This window comes from Protomyctophum bolini (genome assembly GCF_963924005.1).
Source record: "Protomyctophum bolini genome assembly, chromosome: 2".
Classification (NCBI taxonomy): Eukaryota; Metazoa; Chordata; class Actinopteri; order Myctophiformes; family Myctophidae; genus Protomyctophum; species Protomyctophum bolini.
Window position 1 is genome coordinate 16,216,410 of NC_137863.1, and position 8,188 is coordinate 16,224,597.

At 46.0% G+C, this 8,188-nt stretch overlaps 1 protein-coding gene across 1 annotated transcript in view; it reads right to left on the bottom strand.

Annotated features, from left to right (window-relative positions):
* Window positions 1-7,608, bottom strand: part of LOC308331125 (plexin-A2-like) — an 88,714-nt gene extending 81,106 nt beyond the window's left edge. The window contains exon 1 of the mRNA XM_080786306.1: window positions 7,475-7,608. The gene's annotated coding sequence lies outside the window, so the exon portion shown is untranslated. The remainder of the gene's footprint in view (window positions 1-7,474) is intronic.
* Window positions 7,609-8,188: the final 580 nt, after the last annotated feature.

Genomic DNA, 8,188 nt, shown 5'->3' on the forward strand with positions numbered 1-8,188 from the left:
GGTAGAGTCACAGAAGGTGTCCAGGGGGAACAGTAAAACCAGCTCTATTCTTCAGATGCCTGCGGGTGTTGTGCACCAAAAACAGATCTACAAGCTCCCAATGTGCACTCCACGTGTTGTGAAGCGCATGTTATGGTCTTGTAGATCAGCTATTTTCGGTGCACGACACCCATGCGCAGCTAAGTATAGCTGAAGCTTAAAAGCGGCACTACATCATCCTAGTATTCTCTGCTCCTAACGGCCACAGGATGCTATACGAGAGACTCAGGCAGATGTGAGGTGAGGGACCAATTCAAACACTTTGCCACACAACACAATCAGCGGGCTTCTCCTGCAACGCTTGGCGTTATCTCAGAGCGCATGCATAATGCATGCAAGATACAGTGAAATTGCCATTAAGAAGAATGCAGGAACCAAATGAAGGGCACGGCTGCACACAGACTCACTCAGCCACGCTTGGCCTCCCCTCCCTGGTCCCGTCGGCCTTCGTCTCCTCTTCCATAAATCTCATAGCCGGTCTTCCTGAGCTAATGGCGACCTGAAGCAGGCTCCTCTCAAGTCTTCCTCATATCCCTTGTGTTGCATATACGATGAGCATGGAGGGTAAAGTCAAAGTGACCTCCAGCGCTCTGATGAAAACCCATGCAGCCTGAGCGCAATAGCAGGTCTTCTATAATTCACGGACCATCGTAGGAGAAAGAGAGAAGAAGACGACAGCGGGTGCTGTTGCTTGTGTGTGCTCAAAAGCCGCGGAGCACACACATGAGCTGCAGATCAGCGCCTGCCTCTCTCCTCCTTTATGTCGCTTAAATGACTATGAGTCGAGAAGAATAAGGGGGTAAAAGAGGAGAGGGCAAGGCCTGGCATAGCATGTTATCTGTGGACAGCACCTCTGAAGTACATCTGAAGGGAGTACGGGCTGGCGAAACATGGATTGTGTTGTTTGCACATATCGACCAAGAGAGAGACCCGACACTGACAGAACATCTCTCCCGTTGTGTTTTGGGCTACCGTAAAGAGCACTCGTGCTCCCTTATACTCGCTCCAGTGTGCTACTCAGGCCGTGTGATGTTACTGGCTGATACCGTCTTCAGTGGGGGCTCTTCGAAAATCACTCCCGGCATCCAGGAGCTCACACAAGCCTGATCCAGTTACAGCTGGGCTGGGATGCCTTGTCTGCATCAATCATTCAGAACTTCACAGTTTAAAAAAAGCATTACATCTCCAGCCCAGTCCACATGGCGAATAAGAGACTCTACACACTCCCAGTGGAGAGCGGGGGTGGTGGGGTATCGCTGTCGCATACAAGTAGTGAAAATAACTGATATACAAGCTTACAATTGCATCATGCGCATTCTGAGCTACTATTTCCGGTATTCTTTACAACTTAAGAACCTTTCCACCTATAACGACATGCTATGCCCTTAAATGGTTAAGTCTGTCTGTGGGCTTTATAACATTTAACCAATTAAAAGTATAAGAGCTTGTGATTAAATAACTACTTCAGATGCATTGGAACACATTTTCAATTTCTTGAAAAGTAAAGGTTTTGCACATACAAGGTTTCTGCCCGACAGCGACAATACGAAGCTGCGAAGTACGGACGTATAATAAGTCTCACATGATCTCACATGGCCTTTACAGGGGAGCAATGCACTCAAATCCAACAATAAGTGATTCCAAAGAGGCCTGTGTGTTTCTTCAGTGTTCCTTTACCCTTCTCTTTGCCCATATGGCATGGTGGGGCAGAGGATGCCAAGATTGGAGGTAGCTGGCACAAGTGATTACGATCAAAGAAATTACAATGCAGATGGAACAGCTGCTACCTTCACCACTGACAAATCATGAGTAGTAGTTGAGCAGAGATGGAGAGAGGCAGTCGGACAGACAGAGGGAAGAACGGAAGAGAGATAGCAATGATTGTCCCGCCTCTATTCTACAACTTGAAATATCTGCTTGCTCCAGCACCCTGATTTAACGTTTAATCCCCTGTGCAAATTAGGCCCAGTGGAGATTCAACCAAAGCTTGTACAAATATAAGCATCCGCCCAGATTATTACAATCTCTTTCAACAGCCCTGGGCTGGCCTTGCTTGACCCTACATTCTATGCCTATTTTGAAATGTTTGATGTGGGGACAAATGGCTAGAAATGTCCAAAATAGTTTGAAATGGTAATAGCCCCAGTGGACGAGAGGCCTAGCCTACACGAAGACATGCAATTTTTTTTGAATTTCCCTCAAATATAAAAGGCACAAAGCAAACCATCCCATTTTCTCCATCCTCACATGAAAGCGCTCTCCAAAATAGCGCATGCAGGGTAAACAATGAGAAATTATAAACAAATACACAGGGGAGGCAAACATGCCTCCTGCTTATAATCTCCTCTTGCCAGGACTTGATTCTCAAATCCATCTAGTCTACTGAGCGTGTCCAGCTCCAGCAGCTGTGCAGCTGCCAAGCTGCTGATTACTGCAGCAGCCTCGTGGCCCAGGTGCTGCGGCCTTATGGGACATGTAGTTGGTTAGGTGATGATGACCATCTTGCAGGCTATGCTGCTGAGGTACCACATTCAACACATTCATGGCAGAACTGCTACCGTGCTGGTTTGCTCGGTTATATTTCCTTCTGGGAACCTTTGAACTGTGCATGGCTTTCATATTGATGAAATCCATGTCATCCAATTTTACAAGACACTCATTCATTCATCCGGTTTCCAAAGCAGTTTAATGTAATCGAAATCCATTACCTTGTCTTGATTCAAAAATTGTATACGTGCGTGCGTGCGTGCGTGTGTACACAGGCAGTGGTTTCTGTTGTGATAAATGGAGATCTATTCCCCGGTGACAGAGTGTGATTCAGGGAGGGTGAGTGCGAGCGAGGGAGGGAGTTGTTATACATAGTAGTACTGTATATGGATGGAGGTCCCCTGTGACAAGCAAGGGAAGGAGGGAGGCAGAGTGAGAGAGTGTGAGGAGGAGAGGAGTGGGAGGGAGGGAGGGAGGGGACCAGAGAGAGAGCCTATTTCACCAACGCAATAACACGGCCAATGCTATAGGTACCGGAACCTGAACATGCTGATTGACGCGTCATTAGCGCAATAACCCCGACAACCCCAGGCAAGCTGATAACAGTTAAGCTGATAAGCTGCTATCAGCTATAACAGCTAATTTGAATGTACCAAGTTGTTGCATCTACTTTAAATGCACCGAGGTGCTACATCAAACTCCACAAGCCACATTTGACCAATAGATTTAACTACCATTTCATTGGTCCATGTTATTGTTTCATCTATCTATCTAAATTCACCAAGTCTCTGTACGTCTGTACGTACGTGTGTAATCCACGTAACTCCGCAACCATACGCCCCACCAACTTCAAATTCGACACACATGCTCCACACCTACACAGGGAGTGCAGTTCCCGGTGTCCCACGCCTGACACAGAACTCCATAAGCTAGCCTGTTCTGACATCACAACACTCCATATTTGGGCATGCCTGACACAGAACTCCATATATAGGAATAAAGGGATACAGAGACAAATACCGAAATCTCCATATGGGCATAAAAGGGACACAGACAGATGGGTGGAACGGATATTTTAGTATTATATTATGATGATGCGTCAGACAATGGTCTCACTTCCTTCCTAGACTACAGGAAGGAAGTCTAGGAATCGGGAGCAAACAAAACTGTGATCGAGACATCCCTACCACCAACTCAGGTCAGCAGCACACACACTGCGTCACACAGAACACACACAGCAGCAAATGATTGCTGTGTTTGTATCAACAACAGCGTTGACAATCTGAAGGCGACGTGCCATGTTGCAAGGCAGCAATCACTGCCTGCTGAGCATCGCCAAAGCAGCCATCTGGCCGGTTGAGCTGCACGCTTCCACCTGTATGTATGTCCCACACTCACTCCGTCTCTCCATTCTACAGTCCCGTGTACACTTACACTCAATGTCACCCGCAGATCTTTGTTCATACAATGCACTAAAGCCTAATTTATGCTTTGTCGTAGAAAAGCTGTACGCCTTGCGATGAAGTATAAATCAGGCTTGAATGGCTGCAGCTGTGCCTCCATCTCTCCTCCTCTCTACCACCCCTTTCTTTCCATTCTCTCAATCACTCATTCTTCAGGTGGTGATTATGTAGTCGGCAGCCCTGTATCTCATGGTGCCTACCTCTTATGCCTAATTTATACGTGGTCGTGTGCCGGTGTTGCGCATCGAAAAGAGCCAATCTACAAGCTTTGTGAGCTTGTAGATTGGCTATTTTTGCTGAGGGACACCTTCGGATGACTAAGTATAAATCAGCTTTGCTGTCTTTCACTCAATCCCCCCCCATGCTCTACCTGTTTCCAGCTGACTCTCTCTCTCTCTGATTCTCTCTCTCTCTCTGATTTTCTCTCTCTCCTCTACTCTATAGTGCCTCCCTACAGGCTGGGCTCACACTGTGAGACAAGAAGGTGAGGGACGATCGACAGGGGAGGGCCAGAGGAGGCGATTCATTTGGAGGATTTTTTTCATGGTTTCTCACCCTCTCTTTCACACACACGCGCACGTGCACACACACACACACACACACACACGGATATACACATATGATACACAAAGAGTCACACACACACACACACACACACACACACACACACACACACACACACACACACACACACACACACACACACAATACACACACAGGGGGCCCCCCTCCTCCCCTTCTTCCTCAGGCTGTAGCATCTGAACAGTCGTGTTTAATCAGTGTCTCCGTGGGCAACGGGGTGGGGGAGTCTGTAGCAGTGGTACTGGGTAGTAGTGAGCTGCTGTGCACCCACACACCGTGTAATTGTCTTACATACACTAATTTGCCCGATTTACTTCTGCAACTAGCGGGCATGGTACCACTCCAGCCCCACGTCACACTCCCAGCGACATCTGCATCACGCAAAAACGTCAAGTGTCCGTGATGAATTGGTCGTCATTCAAACAACCACTGAGGTGTTTGGTGGATAATGTGGTGTGTGTGTGTGCCCATGTGTTCATTTCCTTCCTCCAGCTTGAACCCCCCCGCCCCAGCCTCCATATTCTGGGGGAACATTGGCCAAAAATAGCAGATCTACAAGCTCACAATGTCTTTTTAGCAAGGGAGATTTGGTGCAGATGAAAAAGAGGCATCCAAGTACAGTTAACACTAAGCCGATTTGCATAAGACACTATGACGTAACTTTCTCCATTCATTGTCAATGGGAATTTAATGTTTGTGTAGGACGGAAATCTTCACTAATAGCTGAATATAGGAGGGGCTAGCACCCCTAAAAAAAGTCAGCACAATTCATCTAAAACTGTTTCTATTGTATAGGTATATAGGGTTTAGTTGTCTGTCTAAGCAGCAGACAGAGATTGTAACGCTTGACTCATGGCTTACAGGGTGTAAATGACACGGAGAGACTGATGTTCTAAATGACTGCACCTGTGTTTTCTTTTTCTTTGTAGTGCCTTCAGGGTCATAACTACTGTACATCTAGCAGATTCACAACCCATTCACAACATCACCAGTGATAAAAATCTGATGGGTAAATGGTACATTTAATGTATAATATATTCTCTAAATCACTTTACAACCCGCATTAATTCCCCCTTCACACACTCACATCGATCACAGACGAAACCATGCAAGGCACCAACCCACTCAACAGGAGCAGTTAGGAGTTCAGTGTCTTGCTCAAGGACACTTTGACACGCAGCCATGCAGGAGGTGCCACCGTGCCAGGGATCTGACCCTCATTAGGTTATAAAATGTTGGTGGTCATCATATTCCAACGAAAATAAAAGCCTGGGTACCAAGGCTATCATAAGACATTAAGCCATTTCAACAAATTATTTTTTAAAAGCACACACATTCAATATATTAACTAATTTTGAATTTCAAAGTTTCAATTTTTTGTTGATGACCTTCATCAGTCTGACACCCCTTCCCCTAATCCACTGAACTTTTATATCAGGATAATAAAAGTCCCCATGAAATGTGAAATTCATTAAATCATATCAAGTTCAGTTAAAAGAGAGGAAAATTAACTAATATAGAGACTAATTTAAATTTGAAAATTAGCAGGCAGCTGATCCGTCCGACTGACTGGTACAGAGAGAACCCAATCTCCCTCCCTCTCTCTTTCTCTCTCTGAGAGGCTTTACCCACTCCAGAGGGTCCAGGAGAATAAAAGCGAGTCCAACTGGCCAGCAAGATAAGCTGGAATGCAGGGAGCATACAGAGGGAGAGGGTTCATCTGGTTTGCATGATGGGGGTGAGAGTCAGAGAGACTGCAATGCAATTCCCCCCCCACACACACACACACACACACACACACTACACTGGTCCATACACAGTACACCGTCCACCACCCACCCCACCAAACACAAAACAACTCAACCCAAACACAAAGATGCGCTTGGCCAACAGCGTTGAGCTATGGTTGTGTTTGCTTTAGTTGTTTTAGGCTCAAACTCCATCTCAGCTTATACCCAGTCTTATCACCAACCCAGTGGATCCTGCCCTCGGGGGTCCTACTAGGCTGTACTGGATAAGCCTGGGTTATGCCGGAGACATGGGAGCAGAGAATCAGTAAGTGAGGGATTAATATCCTGGCAACAGCTTTAGGAGTTTGGTAAAAATAAATACAAATAAAACAAAATGTGGAATTGTTGATATTGCTGCGAATGCTCCGTGAGATTTATCAGTGGATCTTCACTATCTTGTTTCAAGAGTTGGAGACTAAAGTGCACAAGGATGCTCTATCTCTCCGTTACTCTCTGCCTACTGTCTTATGGATCTCACTGATAAGCGTCAGGTAGCCGATATGGCCTATACTGTATAGGCTATTCTCTATCACACCTGCCCCTATTATAAGTTATGTCCATTGGGAATTTGGGATCAATGGACAATTTTGAACAGGCTCATAACGCACAACAGAATATCTCAGGTTTGCTGGTGTATAGCCTATATGTGTATTATTCTGATTAATATTAATTTAAAACCTATGCTTTCATTTGGCTGCCTCCTCGGGGATACATAGGAGTCTAGGAGATAGTCCTGCTGACATTCAAGCTAATTAAACGCCCTCTATTGCACGGCAGTGCACAATCAGTTGATTGCTGTCCCCCTAGTCAAAGCCACACAACAATAAACGAACGCCGATTAATTATTCATTGGTTGAGAAATAACAAATATATTCCATTACATTACTCTGACTGTAACTGCAATAGAGGAAAAAGTGCTCCACTGGTAGTGGTAGTAGGTAGCTACTAATACATGCATTGCACAGATGCACTGCTACCGAACGCACGTCGCACACGTTGCCCTCTGTATGCCCGTAGCGCGCAAAGTCCTTTAAACAACTTTTGCCGTTTTGCATTGGCAAGCAGGCAAGGACCGTGGTCTTCATTTCCAACGTTAAAAATAGACTAACTCACCTTGAAATAAGAGAAGACTCATTCGCGAGTGAGTTCAAGGGATGCTGCAGCTGCTGGGCAAGCGCAGATCCTGTTGTCTCCCTTGGAAATGATGTGTCCCGCGTCTGACTCCAGATAAAAGGGTGCGATCAGCTGAGCGGCGTGTGTGAGTCTGTGAGATGCCAGGATAGAAGGAGATGAGTCGCAGCTTTACGCACATGCATGGGGCAGTGGTCCAGTAGACAGTCTCTTCTTTTGGCTCAAATTCGGACTTCCCTAAGTGACTCTGCAGCTGGCTGAGGGTCGATCATTTTTATATCATCACCAATGCATTGCCAACAGGCTCCTAGCCTCCCACACAGTCTCCCGTCTACGACTGTAGGCTACTCGGCGAGTGCCGGTGGTACATAGGCCTACATGAAGTCACTCAGCAGTTCACTTGCATCTCACGTACAGTGTGCGGTTATAGACCCAGCCTCTTCGCGTCATCCTTTGGCACGAGCGCATTGAAATCCATTTGATTTAGGCTATTTTTGTTGGACAGATGAATAGCCTACGTGGATCGAAGCCAGAAAGCAACACTGTACACGCATACTTGTTTTGTGTTACCATGTTTCAAGTAATAGGTCTTTTTGAATGGAATTATAGACACAATTTAAACTAGCATTGTCATTTTGTCTAAAGCCATAGTGCTCGCTGCCCAATTATATGGCCAAAATCAATCAGGTCACATAC